The following is a 26,803-nucleotide window of genomic DNA, read 5'->3' on the forward strand; positions in this document are numbered from 1 at the left end:
ATGATTTTTAGACCACTAAGTCCCCCGCTCCTTTTTTCTGTTGCTATAAGTCTGCTCAGTCCTTCCATGACTAAAAGGAAAAGAAGTGGTGATAGAGGGCATCCCTGCCTAATGCCTCTATCAATATTGAAGGATGAAGTGGCCGATCCATTTACAAGAATAGCAAAAGAAACAGTAGAGATGCAACCCATGATCCAGGAGATGAGGATGGGGGAAAACCCAAATGAGTGAGGATCATTTTAAGATAAAGCCAATTCACTTTGTCAAAGGCCTTTGACAGATCAATTTTGAGAGAGATGCCCTTAAGGTTCTTGTGTTTTATGGAGTGTAAGGCTTCCTGGGCCGTACCAATGGCTTCCTGTATGTGTCGATGGTGGAGGAAAGCAAATTGCTCCTGGGAAATATGATTAGAAAGGATGGGCTTAATGCGATTTGAAATAATTTTAGAAATGATTTTGTATAGGCAGTTGCAGAGGGATATAGGCCTGAAGTCGTTGAAGGAGGCAGGAGAATCAGTCTTGGGAATCAAGGCTATGAAGGTGAAGTTCATGGGAGGATGTATATGACCTTTGATTCTACTCTCTTCGATGACTGCCAACAGATCCTTCCCCAAAAACTCTAGGAAAGCCAAGTAAAATTCCACTGGCCAACCGTCCGGCCCCGGACTCTTGTCTTTTTTGAACCACTTTAGAGTACCTTCCAGTTCCTCCATGGTGACTGGTTGGATCAAATCCTCAACTGCATCAGGTTCCACAAACCTTGGAAAATGCCTTGCCAGATTAATGATATCCGGGAGATTGATGTCTGTCGGAGCTGTAAATTGTCTTTTAAAATGTGTAATTCCCAATCTGGCTAATTGCTGGTGTGTAGAGGCCCAACCATCAGGATCACTAGGCAACTGCCAGATAGTATTAGTGGCCTTTCTACCGTTTGCGAAGTTGTGGAAGAACTTTGTATTGCCATCTCCCGCTTGCAGCCAGATGGCCCTGCTTTTCAACCTCCACTGTTCTTCTTTGTCAAGTAGCAGCTTAATTTTTTGTTTCTCCAGATTGTTCAATTGTACTTTAGTATCCTCTGATAAGAATCCAAGCCCCTGTTCATCCGTTAGCTGTGCAATCTGTAATTCAATATCAATGAGATGTTGTTCATCTCTCATTTTCTTCCTCTTTGACCATTCCTCGGTCCTAATCCTGAGAGTTTTGAGTCTCTCACAGAAATCCGCCGCCATCCTCTGTTCCCTCAGCGGAGGTTGTGATCTCCAGAATTCAGTCACAAGATTGATAAATTCTGGTTCTTGAAGGTAGCCCGTAAAGAATTTGAAAGGAGGACGAGGCTTCTTGGTTGGTCCAGTAATTTGAAGAAGAATGGGAAGATGATCTGATATACCTCCAGTGCCTACCCATTGTCTGTACAGGGGTAGGTTACGAAGAAGATCTTCATGGATCAGGAATCGGTCCAATCTCCGACCCAAAGCAGCTTCCCCCGTCCGCCTGTTATGCCAAGTGGGTACTTTCTTGTTCATGGGAACATCAACTAGCTTGTAGGTGTCCAATAATGTACTCATCTGCTCCGAGATAGGATCCATTTGTGCATGATGACCCCAGGATTCCTCCATTCCCAAGGAAAAGTTTAAATCCCCTCCAATAATGGTGGAATTTGTGATAAGATTATGTTCCAAAAAATTAAGCCAAAATGCCATTCTGTTCTGGTTAGGGGCATAAATGTTGATCACTTTTAACATGATTCCGAGTTCTCCCACGAAAATGTCCATTCCTATGAAGCCCCACCCTCCCCAGGATGAAATGATCTTGACAGCTTTGGGATTAATACCAATTGCTAGGCCACCCGATTTGCCATTTGCATCCAAACCCTGAAAAACCCAACCCGGCAGAATAGATTGGAGGGTTCTTGTAATGTTGTCCGAAGAGCCGAGAGTTTCCTGTAGGAAGAGGATGTCACATTTGGTATCCTGTGCCAGCCGTTTGAGAGCCAATCTCTTTTTGGGGTTGGCTAGTCCCCTGCAATTGTAGGAGAGCCAAATCATGGGGAGACAGGGACAGAGGGCTCAATTTCTCTAAGCACCCTTTCAATGGTGCACTGTCGGCCCCTGGCAACATCTGCCACCGCCGACTTGATGGCTGATTTGATCTTGGATGGACGGCCTCTGGCAGGTTTATGTTTTTTGGACCGTCCAGGGGAAAGTCCCAACCCCAAAGGTTTTGGTCAAATCCGAGATCGAAGGTTGTAGGGATGGGATCCCATCCCTGATAGGGAGGAGGTACGAGTAGGGGGAGTGGAAAGCTCCCTGAGGGAGGTGGGAGTAGTGGAGAAAGTGGGGGGGGAGGGACAATGGAGGAGGGAATAGAGCCCAGAGCAGAGGAGGGAGGATGCAAAGATGAATGTAGAGCAGAAAACATAACATCTGAAAAAAGTGCAGAAGTTATGGGAAAAGACTCATTACCCGGGAGAGAAGATGCTTCCACTGCTGACTTGGAGCGAGTCCGAGGAGGTGAGGTCACAGCTTTTCACCTGATTTTTGTCTTCTTTGAAGCTCCTTCCTCCACCTCCAATGGGACCTCTCCTTGTTTCCTATCTCCCTCTCCTCACTTCATATCTCCCTTGTTCTACTCTACCGAAGGCTGATGTTTCATCCCCTTCGATGTGCCTTCAGTGTAAAGTAATTTTCTCTTCCAGCCCTACCCTGGTATCAAGATGTACTAAGATCCTTGCCATAGTCATAATTCTTGTTCTTTCGTAGGATTGATCGTGCTCAAGATAGGTTCCCGGCACATCCCCAATACGCTTGAACACTTGTGGTGTCCAAAATTGCATGGGTAAACCAGGAAGTCTCACCCAAATAGGCCCAGAACCAAGTTGTTCATGCTCTGGATCAAAAAGGGGATCCCAATGCTTCAATAGGACTGGCGCTAGCTCAATATGCCAGAATTGCGACAATATCATTTGCGTGTACTCTGCTCTATGAAAGTGTAGAGCGAACCAGCCTCTGGCTAAGACCCTTATTGCAGGAAGTTCCTTCAGGAGGGAACCCCAAATCTCCTCAGTCCATTGACGCAATCTTTCCACGGTATAGGTCTGACCTCGAACACGACCAACCAGTACTTTCCTCGCTGTCTCCATTGCATCCTCCATTTGAACGTCTTCACCAAAAGTCAGGTTAATATCCGAGTCTATGGCTCTGAGGCACTGACCCTTTTTCTGTTTGTCCGAGCACTGGCCCGTTGGGTACTCTTTAAGTAGATTTCGACACGGGTCCGAGGTGCTATGCTGGGCCGATTTTGTAGGACGAGCAGACAGTAAAGGAGAGCTGAAACAACCCAAACGTATAGGGGAATGTGGGTTTAAGCTGCAGGAGCCAGGATGAATGAAGGATCGTGCAGGGCGCTGAAGATTTGAGGGGCCAGTCGGGGCCAAGGAGAAGGAGGGGGGGTTCAAGGGCTGGGAAACCTGCGAGGGGTTTGGAGTGGGATGCTGCGAGGAGTATGGCAAGGGGGAGTCAAAAGAGGGGGAAGTCTGCATGTAGGAGCCAAGTAGATGCAGCGTAGCCGGTGAGAGGGGGGACAATCCAAAACCAGTAAATCCTCCACATTGACAGCCGGATGCTGCCTTTTACCGGAGAGAGGCGGGTGTTGCGACGGTTGAGCTGCAGCTGTCGACCAAACCAGATTTTTTCCCCAGGGGTCCATGTCCGAGCCTTTTTGATGAGCCCAAATCTCCTGTTCAGGCATGGGGTCCTCCTCGTAGTCCACGAGGTCCTCCTCTACCATAGTAACCGACAAAAAACTGACCTGACCACCGTATGACCAGGGGGAGACAGTCTGCAGGGAATGAACGGTATCGCGGATGATGAACGGCCGTTCCACAACAAAACCTTAAATTAATTCGCCGACAGTCCTGGAAATTGAGGTCCAAACCATAAAATAATCCCTAACCCGCAGGCAGACCCGCGGAGGTAACCATCTTCCAGTTCCAAAGGGTCGCACACAGTCCGGGAAGCCCTCAAGTTAGCAGGCAGAAACCCTAGGGTTTTGCCAGTTTTTCCTTGAATGCACCTTGCTATAATGCCAAGGATTTCATTTGCCAAATTTCTTCAAGTCGAATTTCTTCGGAGGCTGATTTCCAAATGGCCAAATTCATCTGCATATATACATATATACATATATACATATATACATATACACACACACACACACACACACATATATATATATATATACATATACATATACACATATATATAGATATATACATAGACACACACACACACACACACATATATATATACCAACACCATGACTCTAATCTATGCAATGAATTCGATCAATCTAATATGTTTCTGATAACCAACCTGAAGTTCAAGCTCTGTGGTTATGTGTATTGGTTATCCAATGGTTGATTGATTCTTGAGTCTCCCGACCATGGTTTGTATATATATAGTGTGTAAGCTCTAGGAGAAATGAAGGATGAAGTATACCATTTTTTTTGCGCTTTAGATCATGAATACTTGGCACATATATATGTGGCTTTTTGGCTAGTGATGACTCAATGATCAAGTTAGTCGGTTATATGGCTTGGTTTGTTCCGTGTTGGTCAGACTTGAGTCTAGTCAGACTCAGTCAATTTTTGGATATAATGGATTATTGGCATGCGTGTTTTTTCCATTATATAGAACAGTGGTGAGGTTTATTTTGTAGAACCGTTTTCAGTAAATGACCGTTTTGTAGAACACGCCCTAAAAATGTTATTTTATAAAACAAATAATTTTTTTATTTCATATGGTTTTAGGGGGGTTTAGGGTTCATTTAAAAGCCAAATTGGATTTTGAAAGAGGCATGATGATAAAGATTCAATTGTGAATAGTTATGAAGGCATGAAAAGCCTTGATGATGCTTTTTTTATATTCGGAATCATTTTTATGTGTCTTGAGGGCTTATGAGTAGGTTGCAGTGAGTTTTTTGTATATGGACAAAGTAGGTTCCGAGAAGAGTTTCATGTGATCAGATTGATGAACAGGTTTATGATGGTTATATGATAGAAGGATATTACATATTGATTATAGTAATGTGACAACAATAGCATGATCAATTTTGAAGACCTACATTGAAAAGCAGGTGGATCTAGTTTGAAATATTATGAAAAATAATCCACACAAAGTTGGAGAAGGAGGTAGGTGCCTCCACTGAGGTTGGTGCCTCAATCAGGTTGAAACCTACAACAATTTGAAGCTTTCTCATCTCTAAGTTTGGTGCCTCAATCAGGTTGTAGCCTATTGCAGGTGGTTGCTTGTACGATTTTTGCCGCAAGTAGTTTCTTACAAATCTTATGGGTGGGTGCTTCTGATAGGCCAGTTCCTACAAATATATGTAATTAATTAAAGAAGAATAAGAAGAAATTTTTGTTTTCTCCCCTAAGGGTTTCCACTTAAAATTGTGTCCTCTTGTGTTGATCTGATGTTGGATTATTGATGCATTTTTTTTATTTATTATTATGATGGAAACAGTTATGGTACATTGCTACATGATTATTTATTGATAAAGTGTTTTGAAATGATAATTTTTCCACCACACTCATTCAACCCCCCCCCCCCCCCAGTGTTGTATTTGTTCTAACAAGTGGTCTCAAAGCAGGTGCCTTCAGGAATATAACACTACTAGAATGTTGATTTCGGGAAAAGATGGCCACAATCAAAGAAGCAGGAAAGCATGCTTTGTTTGATGGATATAACTATATGTTATAGAAGATAAGAATGGAGACCTATCTCATTTCCTTGGGAGCTAATGTTTGGGAAATTGTAGAAACTGAGTATAAATTTCTTGATACTCCTATGATATATACAACTGGTGAGGAACTAGATACATCCAATGCATAAGGTAAGCATGTCCTTTTGAGTAGTTTGAAAATTAAAGAATTTTTCAAAGTAATGGTATATAATTCATCTCATGATGTATGAAACAACATTAAATCTTCTTATGAAGGGGACACAAAGGTGAAAGAAGCCAACCTATAATCTTTCAGGGCCCAATTTGAAATTTTGAATATGGAAGAAGATGAGGATATTTCTTCATATTTTATTCAAGTATACAAGATTGTCAACTCTATTACATATCTCGGTGAATAAGTTAAGGACGATGTTGTTTTTCAGGAAATATTGAGATCTCTTCCATCAAGATTCAATCCCAAATTATCAGCGCTCGAAGAGCTATTAGATATGGATAAAATGACTATGAATGTGCTTCATGGAACACTCTCAACATATGAGCTAATAATAAAGGAGGATAAATCCAGGGATAAGGAAGCAACATTCCAAGTAGCCAAAGAAGGGAAAAAGCATGAAAATCAGGTAAACGCCAATTCTGATGAAGGAGAAGTTAATTTTGTTTGAAATTTTAAAAGATGAACTGGAAAGTTCAAAGGTGAGCTCCCTTTCAAGTGTTTTTAATATGGAAGAGTGGGACATTATGCTTCTAAATGTCCTTCTCCAAAAATGAATGATAGTGATTACAAACAAAGATTCAAGTCTAAGAATCAAAAGAAGAAGTGATATGACAGGAAGAAGAACTTCATCTCAAAAGGAGAAACTTATTATGAAAGTAATGTAAGTGTGACAAATGATGAAAGAGGCCAATGAAATGTTTTTCTTTGTTGAAGCAGAAATAGATTATGAAGGAGAACCTAAAATTGTAATGAAAGAAATAAAAACTCTCATAAAGAGGGAAGGCCAACTAATGTAGCAGCTCCAAGACAAAGATCTAAATGAATAAATCATTCTTTCTCTCAAAGTTCAGCTAGAATAAAAAAGGATAAAGGAGTTTTTTTTGGAACAACTAAATGAGAAAGAACAACTTTGTGAAGGCTAGAAGAGGAAGTTGTGCTTTTGAAAAAAGCATTGGAATAACTCAAACACAACCCAAAGATTCATAAAGGGACTGGATCTCTGGATTTCATTCTCATGATGAAAATATATCCTGTCATCAAAATAGGTCTTGGTTATCAAGAAAGTTGTGAGACATACAGGAATAAATCTCTTCCAAGAACATCAAATGAAGATCATCCCAAGAAGCTCAATTAAACATTCATTACATCCAATAGCAATGAAGATCCTAAGCAAATGATGGATCATCTCAATCATGCTCACTTTAACATCACTAATGATTCTAAGAATGATGTCAGGAATAATCAAGGTACTAATTAACAAAAAGGAAGGAGCTAGAATAAAAGAATGGAACCCACCATGACAAAAAATATTCACAAAGGATCCACATGTAGTAATGGAGCATGAATAATAAATCAATAGATGGATGAGGTTCTTCCAAGAAACAAATTTAGAATATCAAGATCTCCCGATACCTCCAAGTATTAAAATAAGTTCTTTGGTTATTATTTTTCATGCGCAAAATTTAACCACAAATAATAGGATTACAAAAATTGTGATATGGTCAGGCATATAGGATATGATCAGGTGCCTAGATTGTGTCATATGAACCAAATTATAAGAACACATCAATCAATTTTTTCAATGTTGAATTCCAATAATAAATGTTACGTACGTCGCAATGAAGGACATGCAACATGTGACGACAAACTAGAGTTGAGATGACACAAGAGTGAAGGACTCACTTTTAATCCAAGAATCAATGCTATGAGATGAGGGATGACACATGAAAAAAAAGGATAGATCTTACCCCTTTGATATAATCCCTTAGTGAAATATTATTCAATATCATAGATTATTAAATCAAAACATGAAGAAGCAAATATTATGTAGATAGAATGATCACATGTAGGAAGAATTTATTTGCATGAAGGCAACACATGTTAACAAGAAATTTAATGAACAATGACAGGGGGAGATTCCATTTACAAAAAATTGGAAAGAGTGACTTGATGATGATATATCATATATAAAATAAGTACAAGAATGATGACAACAATCAAGGAAAGTAAGACCACGTTATGACAACGGTGTAAGGACAAATGAAGATGTATATTAGAAGATGGAAGCATATTAACAAGGGGGGATTTTATTGATTAGGCCCATGAGAAGCATGGTTTCAAGGGAGACTCCATTAGGTCCACAAGATGTTTCAGGGGAAATTATAAAACACAAACATTGAAAGATATTATAGGTACTTACAGATGAAGGAAGCATGGTCTCAGGGGGAGACTCTATCAAGTCCACAGAAAAGTCTAGAACATGTGGAGAAGCATTGGAAGCATCATCTCAGGGGGAGACTTTGTCAGGTCCTCAAAAAAGTCCAAGAATATACAGAGAAGAATTGGAAAAATGATATAAATGGGAGACCTTATCAAGTACATAAAAAATTCTAGGAATTGGTAGAGAAGCATTGGCATCATGGTCTCATAGGGAGACTCTATTAGTTCCACAAGAAAGTCGAAGAATAGTTGGAGAAGCATTAGAAGTCACTTACATCATAGTCTCAAGGGGAGACTCCATTTATATCAGGATCAACTTCACACATAGTCATAACATCTTATTTGGAAACCATTTCCCTTTTCCATTGATGTCAAAGGGGAAGATAATACAAACATTAACAATATTGAGTAGGAAGACATCGGAGGAAAAGATGCAGCCATTAACAAGGAAGAGAGAATCATTAGAGAAATTTTGAGGTCTAAAATGGGCCTCCTAAGGAATATTATAAAATAATAGTTGAAATATTGAAGTAATATTAGATTACCTTGTCAAGTTTTGGAGGGGAAAAAGAAAAAACTACTTTTTCAACTCGTATTTTCAACTTATCTCCTTATGCTTTTACTCAAATTTTGAGTAGGAGCACTCATTGGATGTGTAATTTATTTTTTCATCCAAGTAATACCCATGTTGCATACTTTCAATGGACCCTATTACACAAAAAATGTGAAATACATGAAATAAATATGATTGCAATCACATTTTTCCATGCATTTCAAGTGTTTCATGTAGTAGGGTCCATCGAAAGTATGCATCATGGGTACTCCTTGGGTGAAAAATTAAATTATGCATCCAACGAGTGTTCCTACTAAAAAATTGAGTAAAATCATAACGAGATACGTTGAAAATACGAGTTCAAAAAGTTCTTTTTTTTTTTTACTCCAAAAATGGTGAATCATCCCCCATGGTTTACATCATCATATTGAATCCTATTGGTTCATATAACTTTAATATTTGTTGCACATTTTTGTTTTGAGGCTCATTTTTAACATCAAAAATTCTCTAATGCGTGCAGATCTGTTAGGAAAATTTCCCAATAGCATGCATGTTAGGGGGAGTTTGGTCTATTTCCATCAATGACTATTAATGTTTGGTGGTGTTTCCATCAATGAAAAAGGGGGATATTGTTCCATATAATGTTTTCATTCATGACAACAAGTGTCATTGATGTCAATGGTGATGACTAAGGAAGAAATAGTATTATTCGTGGATCAAAGGAAAGAGTATGACAATTGGATCTCTGTAAACGTTATTAAGTTTTTCATAATTTTATGGTGTCCTAATGATCCTATGGATAATATGGTTGGATATTTCTCACCGATAAATTTCCAATGGTGTATCACACTCTAAGAAACTCCTCCCGAATGAGAAGTTATGGCCATTCAAAGTTTATGGTGGCGATCCCGAGGAGGGACGCGTGGCTATTGACCATTTAATTCTTCGGTTCCAAGTTGAGTTTGGTGGCAAGGTTTTTGGTGTGTGTCTTTATTGCGGTTTAATGTTTTCTACCCACCCTCTATACTGACCTCAGGCTTGCGAATAAGGGTTATAACTTTCACCGAGGGGTTTTGGAGGCCATTTCTCCTGTGCGATGGTTTTGCTCTGCGGGTGCTCTATGTTCTCACTTGGTATTCACGATGGATGGTAAGTATTGTGCCCTGTTTGCTCCATATGATAGTTTAATGTGCTTTGTTGATTCTCTGTGTTTTATTGGTGCTATGCCTATGCTCATTCTCCGTGGTCTATCGTTGTTATGCCTCTACCCATTCTTTGTAGCGACTCATTGCTCTGGTGTTTGGAGGGTTTTAGGTCCTCTTCCTCTAGCAAGTCTGTTTGTATCTGTTATTTTCTTCGAGTTTGTTTCAGTTCTTTTTGTGATGATTTTTTGTTGATGTGGGGTCTGGTTATGGTTTTGCTCTGCAAATCTCAGGTCCCTGCTTGGCTGCTGCATAGGACGACTCAACGCCCTCAATTTCAGGTAAGCTCCTCCTTCTGGTTTCAATTTCACTCCCTGTTTTTAAAGGTCCTAATGCTTTGGCTCCTTGGTGAGCAAGCAGAATGTGTTCATGGCTCATTCACTGGTGGAAACCCTATGTTGTGGGTCTCAGCTCTCATCCTTCGTCTCGAAACGGTTCTTCTCCATTTAAGGTTCTCGTTCTCTTTCCAGTTAGCTATTCACTGTTATCTTTTTTATTTTCGTGGCTCAATATTGACCGTTGCCCTGCTATATGGTGGTGTGCAGGCCCTTCCAGGGAAACGTTGCTCCACAACTTCATCCTGGAGACTGTTTTTGGGCTTAGGGAAACCTAGGTAGGGTCTTTCCATAGCTATAGCAATTTCTTGCTTACTTTGTTGTGTGTCTAGTTTTGCAACAGTTGTTTTGTCGCTTGCTCTTGTTGTGACTCAGCTATACCCTTGATGTTTTGGGTCCTTTGTATCTGTATGTGATCTTTGAGGTGTTCATGCCCTCTCCAGAAGATTTATGCATGGCTTGTGGACTGTAATGTATTTTGGTTTCATGGGTTTGGAGCCCTTCATGATTTTGTGCAGTGAATTTTTATTGAACGAAAAAAATGAAAATGCCATGTACAGGAAATTATTTTTGTTTAAATGCAGAATGTAATAGTACCTGGGGTTTGTTTTGTTGAGAAACGAAATCTATGTGTTGGAGTACTTCGGTTTGATTCTCGGTCTTGAAACGCTACTTGTTACCGTATGCTTGTCAATGCATGTTCGAATCTTTGAAAATAAATGGTTTCACTGTCTTGCTTTCATTTTGATGCCCGAGAAATCTATGCACAGAGAACGTAATGAAATTTAATCTACTTTATTAAATGACAGATTTTTAATTGTTATTTATCATAGAAGTTCAAATAATTCTAGGTTACAGCTTCTGGGCTCTCTCTCCTCTCTGGATGGCATCCCTTCCATCATCTCTGATTTTTCCTTTTCAATACATTATCAGCAGTTCCTTTACAATTTGAGGAACTGTTCCTTAGTTATTTATCATTTACTAAACAGTTTCTTCAAACAAGTTCCTAAATAATCCTATTTTTTCTAACTTAAAAACTAATAATTGTTGATTCAACCTTAATTTAAAATGACACAAAATGAAACTAAATGAAACAGAAACTTGAAGTGTTTTCCTCTCTATCTGTAAAAATAAAATGAAAATAAAAAAAATCTCCCAGCTGTCATCTCTTCACTCAGATGCTCCTGCATCATTTTAGCATTAGTGAAGGACCTAAACTATAGTTCAAAACCCACAGCCATGAAACTTGTTAAAAAATGTGCAAATTCTAGGTGGATACATGGTTCAGTGATCCAATATACAACAGATAGCAACTAAACTTGTACAAGGTTTAATTTACTTAAAGGTCGATCACGTTTTCTCAGATCAGACGGATCTAATAGCTGGATGAGAAATAAATGACAGAGTATGTGTCAACTTGTTCAAACATTAGCCCCTCATGCTAAGACAATCCCATTGTGACATGTGGTAAATATTGGTTGGATGACATGGTAGTGGTGTGTTCCTCTTGCATTGTTAGCGATGATGTGGTAGCTAAGATGAAATGGTCTAGTTTGATTGGTCATAGGAGATGACATGCCAATGGTAATGATGTGGCATTAACAAGGTTTGACACGTCATCATGATGACATCTGCAGGATGATGTGGCAACACTAGGGATTTCCATGTGGCAAGTACAAATGGAATTTTTTAAATATCCAAAATGTGTGACATATGACACCCATCATGAGCTCCAGGTAGCATGATGACATCATGCTTACATCATCATGTCAATGACCATGGACCCCTAGGGATAGGGTCACATGACATGGTCATATTGCAAAAATAAAAAGGAGTTGAGAACTAATTTCAATGAGGCCACGTGGTTATGGTCAAATGATCAACATTGTGGAAGAGTTAAGCCCTATGATCCCTTATGGGTGACATGTGTTTTGATTGAGGTCATATTGGAGCACAAATCAGCCCTAAGGTTGGCCCTCATGCTCCAAGTCCATGTTTTATATATATATATATATATATATATATAGATATATAGATACATACATACCCATTCCATGAATCTAATCTATCCAACGAATTTTATCAGTGTGATATGTTTCTGATAGCCAACCCAAAGATGGAGATCTATGGTTATGTGTATTAGTTCTGTGATGGTTGATTGATGATCGAGTCTGCTGACAATAGTTTTGTGTGTGTGTGTTGTGTGTGTGTGTGTGTATATATATATATATATATATATATATATATATATATTGTTTAATATTTGCAAGCAATGAAGAGAAGAAGTATATTGTCATTTTTCCACATTGGATCCTAAATACTTGGTATGTATATATTTGGTTTTCTAACTAGTTATGACTCGATGATCAGGTTAGTTGTTATATGGCTTGGTTTGCTCCATGTTAGTTGTAGGTTCAAGTCAGGTCAAACTTGATCAATTTTGGTATATAACGAATTATTGGCATGCTATTTTTATCGATTTTGTAGAACTAGTTGAGGTATTGGAGGTGTGCATTTTGTAGAATTGTTTACAAGAAATGACCATTTTGTGTAGTACACACTAAAAAGGCTATGTTGTAGAACATTTGATTTTTGATTTCGTATGGTTTTCGGGGGTTTATGGGCTCATTTCAAAGACAAATTGGATTATGGAGGAAGCGTGATGATTGGGATTCATTTGTGAATAATTTTGAAGGCATGAAATGCCTTAATGATGCATTTTTTATATTCAGAATCATTGTTATCTGTTTTGAAGGCTTATGAGTAGGTTGCAATGATTTTTATATATATGCAAAGAGTAGGTTTCGAGAAGAGTTTCATGTGATTAGATTGATGAATAGGTTTATGAAATTCGTGTGATAGTAGGATATGACAGATTGATGATAATAATGTGACAACAATGTCATGATTAGTTTTGAAGATTGATATTGAAGAGCATGTGGATCTAGTTTGAAATATTATAAAAGTAGTCCACATGAAGTTTAAGAAGGAGGTGGGTCCCTCCACTGAGGTTGGTGCCTCAATACGATTGAAGCCTACAACACTTTGAAACTTTCTCATCTTTGAGGTTAGTGCCTCAATTAGGTTGTATCCTATTATAATTGGTTGCTTGCACATTTTTCGAGGTTGATTCCTCAATCAAGTTGTAGCTTATCAAAATTAGTTGCTTGAATGTCTTGGGGGTGGGTGCCTCTAGTAGGTCAGTGCCTAAAAAAATGTAATAAATCAAAGAAGAAGAAGAAGAAGAAAAATTTGTGGTTTTCTCCTATAAGGATTTCCATGTAAAAGCTTGTGTCCTCTTGTGTTGATGCGATGATGGCTTCTTGATGCCTTCTTTTATTTATTTTTATGCTGCAAATAGTTATGGTACATTATTACATTATTGTTTATTGATAGGATGTTTTGAAATGATAAGTTTTCCACCACACTGATTCACCGCCTCCCCTCTCAGTGTGATATTTGGTCTAACAACATGTCAATACTAAAATCCCTTATTAAGCCCTAGATATTGAGTGGTTAAATTTCTATTATTATATTATTATGTAGGCTAGAACCTTTCATGGTCCCATTTTATTATAATTGTACTCTTTATCTTCTATATATATACTATGGAGGCCTAGTCTTAGGATCATCAAATATTATCATGTACATTGTATTCATTATAAAAGTAGGTTTACCCATCAAAGTGGAATGTAACCGTTAGTTTCTTATCATTTTTAAGGTGCAAGTTCATAACGTTTTGTATCAAAGCATACAAACATAGGGTTTTGCTACCTCAAAGAGGTAAGCATGGTCTTTTCTCTATGACGTTTTTCTAGGACATTTTGGATGGTGAAACTTTGAGGATATTGAGGAGAGATATCAAGGAACATATGCTTAAAATTTCAGGTTCACTATAATTTATGATATATACTATGTTGAATTTAGGGCTTTTGTTGGTTTTGAATTTTGTTTCAAACAAGTCATATCATAATTTTTGTTATCATTTTTTTCCAGGCCATCTCAGATAGTGAAAATTGGAGAAATTCGAGAATAGATTTTAGGGTATCCCTGGTAAAAATTTAAAATTATGGTTTTCTATACTTTCATATATGTACCCTTTATAATAATGGTTTATGAAGGGTCCTAAAATAATTTTCAAAAAAACTGGCTTGGAATTGTATATATATATATATATATATATATATATATATATATATATATATATATATATATATATATATATATATATATATATATATATATATATATATATATATATATATATATATATATATATATATATATATTGTGATACCTCAAGCCGTGAAATTTTAAGAGGCATAAGTACCTCAAGTATAAATTTTAGAATTATATTTGAATCATTGGAAATGTGGCATGCTATACAATTTTTCTCTTATGAAGAGGCCAAAAATTAGCAGGTTTTGGGAAAGTTACCATACCTCTCACTTCACACATCCAATTATGGTTAGACCTATGGAATTGCATATAAGACATATCAAAGTATTACAGACCAAAATTTCATATTCAAAGTGTTCCAATCTCAGAGATATGTCAAGTAAAATTTACACCATTCATATATTTTCCAAATGAAGTTTTTAAAGGTACATAGCTTACTAGTGACACAACTTTTGCATTAGAGAATTTTTGAGGTAAAAAATGGGCCTCAAAACAAACATGTATAGTACAAATCAACTTTATAAGCCAATAGGATTCAATATGATGATGTCAACCATGGGGGATGATTCACCATTTTTGGAGTAAAAAGGTAGAAAGATAACAAAAAAAATTAAAAACTTTTTTTTGAGTGGGAGCACTCGTTGGATGCGGAATTTAATTCTGCATCCAAGGAGTGCCCATGTTGCATACGTTTAATGGACCCTGCTACATGAAAGATGTGAAATACATGAAAAATGTGATTGCAATTACATTTTATTCATGTATTTCACATTTTTCATGTAGTAGAGTCCATCGAAAGTATGCAACATGGGTACTTTTTGGATGAAAAAGTTAAATTTCACATCCAATGAGTGCTCCTGCTCGAAATCTGAGTAAAATTGTACGAAGATCAATTGAAAATGTGAATTGAAAAAGTAGTTTTTTCTTTCCTTTCCCTCCAAAACTTGATGAGGTAATCTAATCCTTTTTTATTATTTCCACTATTATTTTATAATATTCCTTAGCAAGCCCATTTTAGACCTCAAAATTTCTCTAATGATTAGAAGATCCAGGTTTTTTAGGTGAATGAAAGATGCGATAAAGAAGAGTATTATTATTATTTTCCAATACACCTCAAAAGAATGTTACTACACCAATTAAACTTCATGAAGTCTCATCCAAAACTCATGAATAAAGTAAAGACTTAGAATTTAGATTCTTCTAATTAGAGAACAAATTTAATGAAATGGATGGTGGCCTTGTTGAATAAAGCATATTTCTAAGGTTTTCAATAGAGCCTTAAAAGTGAAATGATGGATGAAATGGAAAAGAAGATGAATGAAAAAAAACAATAAATAAAAAATCCATAAATACTATGGAAGATATTCTCTTGGAGAGGCTTCCTAAAAGGGATATTGAGATCCAACAAAATCATGGAAATAAGAAGAATAATTGTGTTGAAATCCAATTACTTGTGGGAAGTATTTTATCACAATTAGAGAGAATAATGTTGAGAATGAAACAAGAATATGGAGCTTAGTGGAAAGAAGTCGCCTTCACTAAGTGGGCCCGTAGGCTATTTTTGGTGCAAAGTCTATTTTTAGACTTATGGATCATGGTCTATGAGTTGCAGGATGCTATTTGTGGATGATTGGTCATGTTGGTAAAAATAGATGGACTTCTATTTTTAGACATATGGGCGGTTTCTATTTTTAGACTGCCAGCTAAAAATAGAACAGTCGAATATTATTAGCTCATAACAATATTTGGACTATAAACATTATCTTATCCTCTTGGAGCACTTCAGTTTGAGCTACAGATGTGGCACATGCAGCTGTCAGAAAGAAATACGCTTTTCTTATGGGTCAATTGAGCTATTGCATGGTGGACTTCAGTTAGAACTCATGTGGTTGAATTTGGTGGAGTTGATTGAGGAGTTGATGGAGTTGTGTTCAGTTTGACTTGGTTAAACTAGTTGTATTTAGTCTAACTGCAGAATACACTAGTGATGAGTGATGTGAATTAATTGTTAATTAGTTCACTAATTATTAACTCATAAAGCAACTAAAGAATACATCAGTTAGCTCAGTGCATGGACAGTTCAATGGAGACAGGTGTTAGAGGTTGATATTGCTATCAATTGTGACTATAGTTGTGCATGAGATCTTGCATAATCAACGGATTGAGTAATGCCAATGAGGATTGCATGGTTCAGCCAAGGAAATACGAGTTTGCTTTACCCATTCATCATTATTCTCATGCAGGATTGCGCAGTGGAGGCATGCAAACAATGGAGGAGATTTGAGGCATCAGATCTGAGCTAGTTTGTGTGTAACAGGTGGAGATAGTACTGAGTACTTGTGAGGAGTATTGTACTATGTATTGTTACATGTTCTCAATCATTATAATATACAGATAGTGTGGGGTTTTCAGCTGTATGCTTTCCCCGGGTTACATATTGTGTTAATGTGTGCAAGAGATTGATGTTTCATTGTTTTTAATACTGCAAAATTAATGATCAACATAGAGGAGGTTATGCATTATGCATGTATTCCGCAATAGTGTATAATTGGGATAATCTCTGTGAATAAGTGTCATATTATTCAAAATTTCTACACATAAAATATTGAATCACATAACCATAATCATGGATTTTCACTCCAAGATCCTCATCATAAATGCTTAAAGTTAGCACCAAGGAACTAATACATTCCAAATATCAATATGAGGAATTGTAATGGTAATGATCTTATAACATGTATATTCCAGATGGAACAATAACTCGATGTAAACCAAGTCGCTACCTTACAAAAGGTAAATAATGTCACCATGCTTTTAAAATGAAATCAAAATGTACGATATCAATGGCTTTGTGAAAGGAAAAATGATTATGTTATATCTTGGTCCATTTTTACAGAGGAATTGATAGCACATTATGTGGATAATTAAGAGCAAATATTCATTAGTCTTGGTAAATCTTCGAAAAAAAGGTATAATTATAGAGCACTTTCAACAATTCCACAAGTTGAGTCTCAAGGTAAATTACATTTTATAGGATAATTTGTTAGAACTACTTATGGGAACTTCATAGGAAAGAATCCAACATGACGTGTGTTTCTTTGAACCAAAGTCTATATAGCATGTTTTCAATCTAGCAAGGAAAGTTGAAAGTAAAAATATGGCTAGTAGAAAATTGTTCACTAATAACTATCGATAAAATCATGCTCCCTCGCCTAAATTGACAAGGTTGACAACTCAACAAATGGATGAAATAATATAAATGGGACTATGTTTCAACTATGACAACAAGTATAATAAGGGGGATAAATGCAGTGAATTTAAGAAATTATTCTACATATTAGACTATGAAGATGAACAAGATCAAGAAGTGGAATCATCACAATATATATATCTAGAAGAGACCTCTCCAACAATAAGTTGCCATGGATTGGCCAGCATTAGTACTCCATAAACCCTCAATATAGAAAGATATATAAAAATAATAGGGTGAGAGTATTGATTGATTTAGGTAGTACCCATAATTTCATCAATTACAAATTGTCAAATATTCTTAATTTATTTGTATATAAAACGCTAGAAGTTCAAGTAATGATTGAAAATGGAGGTAGTTCAAGGAAGTTCCATAGTATTAAGCTAAATATGGGGGAGTATTTATCGGATAGTCCCATGATTTCAATACAAATGGGTGGTGTTCATGTTGTATTAGGATTCCAATGGTTATAGTCATTGGGAACAATGACCCTTAACTTTTAAGATATTTTCTTAATATTTTTCTTAGAAGGAAAGGAAATTGGGCTTAGAGGTATCCAAGGGAAACATTGTAAAGTGATAAGCTCTAATTGCATGAAAAAATCACTAAAAAGGTGACAAAAAGGTGTAATTGCACAATTATGTTCTTTAGAAGTTCAAAAATATATATCCTCTACTCTAGTGGATCTCCAAAAAGTTATCAACAATCATTCCAAGGTATTTGGAGAGATGCCTAAGGATCTTCCATCTACTTGAGATCATGACCATGTTATTAATTTTCAACCTAGAAGTGCACCACCTAACATTAGGCCTTACAAGTATCCATATGCACAGAAGAGTGAGATTGAGCATATGGTTCAAGAAATGTTAGATGATGGCATCATTCAACCTAGTCAAAGTTCCTTCTCTTCACTAGTGGTGATGGTTATAAAATTAAAGGATGATCCATGGCATATGTGTCCATATTATATACAACTCAACAAAATAAGAATCAAAGATAAGTTTCAAATTCCTATCATTGATGAATTCTTAGATGAATTGATGGAACAATTTTCCTTACTAAGTTGGATCTCATCAAATTATAATGGCACAAAAGGCATTCCCAAAACAATATTTAGAACACATAATATCATTATGATATTTTTGTTATTCCATTTGGACTTCCAAAACCACCTTAAAAATTTCAAATCTTGATGAATTATGTTTCCAATCCTTCCTTAGAAAATTTGTGTTAGTATTTTTAAATGACATACTAATCTAAAACAAATCTTGGGAAGAGAATGTACATGTTGACAAGGTAGTAACACTATTGGAAGAGAAACAACTATATGCAAATCCTTCCATGTGTTCCTTCAGGGTTCAAGAAGTGCAATATTTGGGTCATATTGTATCCTATGAGGGTATCAACATGAATCCTAAAAAATTCAAAACTATAAGGGAATAGCCAATCCCCAAGAACTTGAATAAACTCGGAGGCTTCTTAGGATTGAAAAGATATTATCGCAAATTTGTCAAGAGTTACAGTCAAATAGAAACACTTCTAGAAAAATATTGAAAAAGGAAATATTTTATTGTACTAAATAAGCAACCAAAGGTTTTGAAAAACTTAAAGAAGTTATTTGTACAACTCTCATCCTAGCGAAACCTATTTTTACAAAAACCTTCATTTTGGAGTCTGAAGCCTTAGGCCATGGCATTGGTACAATTTTGATGCAAGAGGGAATAACTTTGACCCATCTATGAAAAACAAATGTTGGCCATAGTACATGCAATTAAATAATGGTGACTATAACTAATAGAAAGACATATAAAAGTAAGAACAAATCATGATAGTTTTAAGTACTTTTTAGAATAAAGGTTATCTTCAAAAGAGAAACAAAAATAGGTTACAAAGATGTTGGGTTATGAATTTCAAATTGTTTATAAAAATGGAAAAAACAATATTGTGGCAGATGCACTCTCAAGGAAATATGAAGACACAAAGGATTTAATATGTGCTTTCCATTCCACAATTTTCCTGGTTGCAAGAAGAAAGGATATAATGGAAACAAGATGAGAAAGTATGCAAGATCACTCAATAACTATAGGAGGACCCTAACGTAGTACACAAGTTTATGTGGAATAATGATTTGTTATGGTATCAAGATCGCTTACACTCATGTAAGAATGCTCAACTCAAACATAAGGTCCTTTTGGAATTATACACTTCTCCTGTAGGAGGAAATTCAAATTTCTTAAAGAGATACCATAGGATTAATAATTATTGTTTTGGAAGGTCTTAAAGCAAATACGCAAATTTTTGTTGCTAGGTGTTTGGTATGCCAACAAAATAAGTGAGAGACAATAAAGACCCTAGGGCTTCTTCAACCCTTACCCATACCAAGCCAACATTGGGAATATGTTTCAATCGATTTTATTACATGCTTATCCAAATCTGAAGGAAAGAGTGTCATTATGGAAGTGGTAGATCAATTGACAAAATATAACCATTTTTTCTCTCTTTATCATCCTTTTAAAGAAAGTACAATGATAGGAGCATTCATATAAATAATCCAAAAGATAATCATTAGGGGATTTTTGAGGTCTAAAATGGGCCTCCTAAGGAAATTATAAAGTAATAGTCGAAATAATAAAATAAGATTAGATTCGATCGTCAAATTTTAGAGGGAAAAAAGAAAAAATCGTTTTTTCAACTCGTATTTTCAACTTATCTCCCTATGGGTTTACTTAAATTTCGAGCGGCAACACTCGTGGGATGCAGAATTTGATTCCTCATTGAAGGAGTACCCATGTTGCATACTTTCAATGGACCCTGCTACACAAAAAATGATAAATAGAAGAAACAATGTGATTATAATCACGTTTTTCATGTATTTCTCATTTTTCGTGTAGCATGTCCGTCAAAAGTATGCAACATGGGTATTCCTTGGATGAGGAATTAAATTTTGCATCCAACGAGTACTCCTGCTTGAAATTTGAGTAAAACTTTAGGGAGATAAGTTGAAAATACGAGTTGAAAAAGTAGTTTTATTATTTTATTATTTTTTAATCTTTTTACTTTTTAACTCCAAAAATGGTGAATCACCCCCCATGGTTGACATCATCATCTTGAATCCTATTGGTTCTTATAAAGTTTATTTTTATTGTACATTTTTCTTACGAGGCCCATTTTAGACATCAATATTTCCCTAATGTTGAATATCGAAGATTATTGCAAGTGACAAATATCTAATTTTCACTGGAAATTTTTGGATTGAATTATTTTTTTGTTTGGGTACTCAATTAGTTGATAGCTCGTCTTACCATCCTCACCCTGACGAAAAAATCGAGATTGTTAATAAATGTTTAGAAGGATATATACATTGCTTTGCATTTGATAAATATACACAATGGGTTCAGTGGTTTCCCATAGAAGAATGATGGTACAACACATCCTTCCATATTCATCAAAAAAGTCACGATTTATGGCACATTATGGATATCTTCCTTCATCTATCACATCAACCTTAAAAGGTATTATAAAGGCTCAAGCAGTAGAATACCACATATGGTGTCAACAAGAGGTTCTCAAACCATTGAAGGACATCCTATTTATATCACAAAATAAGATGAAATAAGTAGATTAACATCACAGTGAAAAGGAATTTGAAGTAGGGAATTAGTTATTTGTGAGAGTACAACCATATAAATGAATTTCCCTAAAGTAACAAAGGAACGAAAATAAATTTGTGCTAAGGTATTATGGCCCTTATAAGGTGTTGCAAAGGATTGAAAGTATGGATTTCAAACTGGTTTTGCATCCATATTCAAGTGTACATCCAATCTTACATGTTGCTTGATTAGAGAAGATAATCAGTGAAAAAATCACATTCCAAACTATATGACCAGAGATTAATTAAGAAGGGAAATTCATACTAGAACCAGAAACAATATTAGAAATAAGGATTAAGCATATGAGAAACCGAGCAATTATTGAGTACCTTTTCAAACAAAAGAACATACTAGTAGAAGAGGTGATATGGGAAGATGAGTTGTTCATGTAGAAACACAAGCAAATGGTCAAGTTTTGAGGGAAACACTTGCTTGAAAGGGAAGGGAATGCTAATCCCTATATAAGCCCCATATTAACACTAAAACCCTTATTAAGCCCTATATGTTGAGTGATTACATCTTTATCATTATATTCTTATGTAGGCTAAAACCTTTCATGGTCTCATTTAACTATAATTGTATCCTTTGTCTCCTATATGTATATGTATATGTATGTATATATATATATATATATATATATATATATATAGAGAGAGAGAGAGAGAGAGAGAGAGATCTAGTTTTAGAATCATCAAATATTTTCTTGCACATTGTACTAATACTAAAATGGGTTTCCCCTTCAAATTAGACTATAATTATTGGTTTCTTTATCATTTTTAAGGTGTGAGGTTCATAACAATCACGGTGTGTTATAACCCTACCACTAGGAGAAAAGGGTGTTCCATTCTATTTGCTTGCATTTTGTTCCATATTAGAGTAGAGTAGTTGAGTGTGGATTGAGAGAGCATAATATAGGGGGGTTTGCATCTATAGAAACCTACAAGACATGGTACTAGGAAAATGTATAGAGAATGTCTTATTTTTTGTACTTGCAGTATTTCCATTCCATACAAAAGAGAGCAGAGAAGCCTTGCGTTCCATTTGGGTTTTCTCCTTAAAAGGTTTCCTAAGTCATATCTTGGTGATATTATGATTTTTGAGTGATTGTTTTTACTTGTCATCTATTTTTCACATTTTTCACATATCTAGAATTTAAAGGAATTTACCCCTCATAACATAGATTTCAGATTTTTTTATCATATCAATTATTATAAACTATCCAATGGAATATCCATGGTAGTTTATGATCATATTGGTACTATAGTAGTTGCCTTTAGGTATTTTATGGAAAGTTGAAAGGGATCCAAATCGGATTAAGTATAAATCCATAAAACTATGGCTATGATCAATGAATATATTTTTAATAATACTTTATATCCAACAAAGACAAGATTCTTAAGGATGGAAGAGTAGGTCATAGATATTAGTCATAATGTGAAGCTCTTTATGGAAAATCTGGAAAATAAGCTTGGAATCAAAGAAGATGGAGGCATTAAAGGAAATTTCAGCCTAAAACTGCCCATGAATGTTTCACATACATAATATGTAAAACAATCAAAATCCTTTAAATTTAAAAAGAGGTACATGTAAATATTTTAGAGGGAGAAAAAAAAAACTAATTTTTTATTTATTATTATTATTATTTTAAATTATATTTTTGGCTTATCTCCTTATAGATTTACTCAAATTTCAAGTGTAGACACTCATTGGATGCATAATTAAATTCCACATCCAACGAGTACCCATTATGCATACTTATGAGAAGACCCACATTGATAAAAAAAAATGAAGATACATTAAAAAAGTGTGTTCAACACATTTTTTTAATGTACCTTCAATTTTTGTCAATGTGGGTCTTTTCAGAAATATGCATAATGGGTACTCATTGGATGTAGAATTTAATTACGCATCCAAAGAGTGTATACACTTGAAATTTGAGTAAACCTATAAGAAGATAAGCCAAAAATACAATTTAAACAAAAATAGTTTTCTTCTTTTCCCTCCAAAATTCATAACTCTTATTTTATTATTTATCTTTAGGAGGCAACTTTTAGGCTAAAATTTCCTCTAATGTTCCAACTAAGAGGTAAACTCAAAGGGAAAATCGAGTCTAAGAAATAACCCAAAAAACAACAACCCAATTTGATTGTCATGAACCATTAACAATTGTTATTCAAGATGGAAGGGAAGGTCGACATCAAGTTGTATCTAGGTGAGATTGATGCTTTGAAATTAATTTAGTGGTTGCAACAATTAAAGGTTTATTTTAGTGTTCAACACATAAAGGAGGAACATAAATTTCATTCACTTATTTGGGACTAGAGGGTCATACCTTAACTTGGTAGGAAAGCCACACTGAAACCCTGAGGCTAGAGAAGGAATCCTCTAGTGACTAAGTGAGGGGATTTTAAAATTATCATAAAGTTCCAATTCTACCCTATTGGGTTATGTAGAGACCTAGTGGATACAGTGGCATTACTTTAGGAAGATAAGGGAGATCATACAAGAGTATACCATAGAATTTAGGAAAATGGAAATAATGTTGGGTATCTTTGTCAAGAACCTAAACATATTACTCAAGTATCTATGGGTATACACATCCATATGTGGAAACAAAATATGTTGTTCAAATTCATAACGATGGATGAGACTTTTGTACATGCATAATACCTAGAAAACATAGGCCAAAGGAAATGGAAATCAAGTGGTTCAAATCAGAAGGAACACTAGGAAACTTCCAATAAGGGGAAGAAGAAGTGGAAAGGGGGAAGGAAAAAATGACAACAACCATACCACACCAATGAAAATATCCTAGTTTCCTGTGCAACCACTATAACATTGATGTTAACATAGAGGAGAATTATGTAAATTACATCCATATATTGACTTGAAGAACCAAAAGAAAGATGAAAATAAGAAAAATATCATAGGCACATATTTAATTAATTAGGTGGAAAGCATCTTGGATGTGGATGAGAATATTTTCTACACATCAATGTAGAAGGGGATGAACTTGAGTATCCTTCGACAATAGGAAGAGAAAGAGATGAACAAACTCTTCCATATAAAGATATAAGTCAACAAGACAAAAATTGATGCTAAGTTCAACTCGAGATCACAGAAAAATCACCTATAAGTGAATTTGGTAAACAAAATTGGATTGGAGGTTCATAAACATCCTAGCCCATATCCATTGGGATGGGTCAACAAGGAGGCAGAGATGAAGCTCACCAAAAAATGTAAAAGAAAATTGTCTATCAATGTTGATTTTATTGATGAAGTATAATTGGATGTATTTCAACATGATGTATGTAGAATTGTATTTAGGAGAATTTATATGTACATGTGAGATGCAATATTCATGCAAAGATCCAAAGAGTATTTCCTCATCAAGGGAGGAAAATCCTTTGTAATGAAAACACACAAGAGCAAGTCAAATTCGCTGGTGAGTGCTAACCAAGCTAAGAAATTGATCAGTTATAGAAAGAAATATGTTTTTTTACTCTTAAGAGAAAATTAGTTTGTAGAAGTGTTAATGAGATCAAAGTCATTCATGGAGGGGTGTACTAAGGAACAAAGATAGCAATGAGAAGAGTTACTACAATAATACATGGGAGTCTTATGGGATCCTCAAGTGATAACACCCAAGAAGGAAATGGAGCACAATCTAACTATTTTTGGACTCACCATTGTCAAACATTGGGCTGCACAGGAAATCCATAATAGAAGCAAAATAGGTGAAGAAGCAGTTCCAGCAGATACTAGTGTAGGGTGTTATTCGACTAAGTACCTCACCATGTGGGTTACCCATCATAGTTGTACCTAAGAAGGATGGATTTGTTGAATGCGCATTTATTATCGGGCATTGAACAAAACTACACTCAAGAAAATGTACCCCCTACCAATGATAGATGATTTGTTGGACCAATTGCAGAAAGAGAAATACTTCACCAAGCTAGACTTAAAATCATGATATCACTAGGTTTGAGCCACAAAAGAATATACCTCGAAAACCACTTTCAAAGATAGACAAGTTTTCTATGAGTGGGTAGCCATGCCATTTGGTCTATGCAATGCACCATCTAAGTTCATGAGATTAATGAATGTCATACTATGCCATTTTCAAGATTCATTTTTTATTGTTTATTTGGATGATATACCAATATATAGTTCTACCTAGGAGGAGCAAAAATCACATTTGATGCAAGTTCTAGAGATGTTGAAGAAGCTTTAGCTACTTGAAAATCTCAAGAAATGTGAATTTGCACAATAGTTTTTGGTGTATTTAGGATATATGATTGATGGATGGGAGATGAATATATATCCTTTCAAGAAGGAGGGCATCATGAATTGGTTGATCCCTACCAATGTTTCTAAGTTCAAGAGTTTCAAAAGGGTACCACAATACCAGATAAAATTTATAGCCTCATTTTCATTAGTAGTTGCGCCACTCCATGCCATAACAATGTGTGGCAAGAGTTTCAAGTGGGGGAAGTTCAATATGTTAGAGTCAGTCTGGTCAGTCCTCCGCCAGAGATCAAAACTCTTTATGCATTTCATTTTTAGGTGTCCCGCTCCATTCACTCAACTGCATTCCGCTAGGGGCATGCCATAATCTAACAGAGAAGGTCATGCTAGTCATTTCCCATCATGTCTGGTTCCTGTTGGCTTGGGTCTTTTGTAAATAATCACTAAAGTCCATGACAGTCAAGGTCTGGTCCTTTAATGGACAAAAGTCATTTTTGGTCATTAGGTCTAGGGATTGATCAATTTTACCTTTAAATATGTCCAGTAAATCCATGCAGGCCAGAGTGATGTTCTTGCAATGTAATGATCCGCAGAGTTTCATCATCATATTGATAAACTTCGATTGTTCTTCAGAACTCTGCTTTGAAGAAAAGTCAAACAGTGCTATTGGGGACAAAATTTTCAAAAGGGGTCTACAGTTGATTTCTTCAGGTGCAGTCATGGTTTCTATGGCCAAATGCTCTGTCATGCAATCCCCACAAAAAATGTCGAAAAATTCATCGTTTGAGCCCAAAATTCAGAGAAAAAGTGAAAATCAGGGTTATATTAAAATCAGTGAAAAAGGTGCCAAACAGGACATTAGAAAGTGGTTTTTTATAAAAATAAAATTTAAAACATGACCTCCAAGCCTATATACACAAATTACATCATGAATCCAAGTCATTGTGCAACCAAGTGCTCGGGAGAACAATTCAAACTGTTTGAGTGAGAAATCGCACGATTTGGAGCAGTTTGAGGAGGTTTCAGGGTGCGTGGCGCACACAGGAAGGGGTGAGGCGCACACATAGCCCGCCTGCAGTGTTAAATTACAACTATCGTGGTGCACACCTGGAGCGCAGCGCACTGGGCTTTGTGCATGACACACAGAGACAAAGCGCCCAGAAATTTCCAAACTCACCCAAATTTTTTGTGAAGACACTCTAATTGCAAGGTAG

This window comes from Pinus tabuliformis, chromosome J, assembly GCF_031772625.1.
Source record: "Pinus tabuliformis cultivar Carrire ecotype Pingquan chromosome J, CPIR1, whole genome shotgun sequence".
Classification (NCBI taxonomy): domain Eukaryota; kingdom Viridiplantae; phylum Streptophyta; class Pinopsida; order Pinales; family Pinaceae; genus Pinus; species Pinus tabuliformis.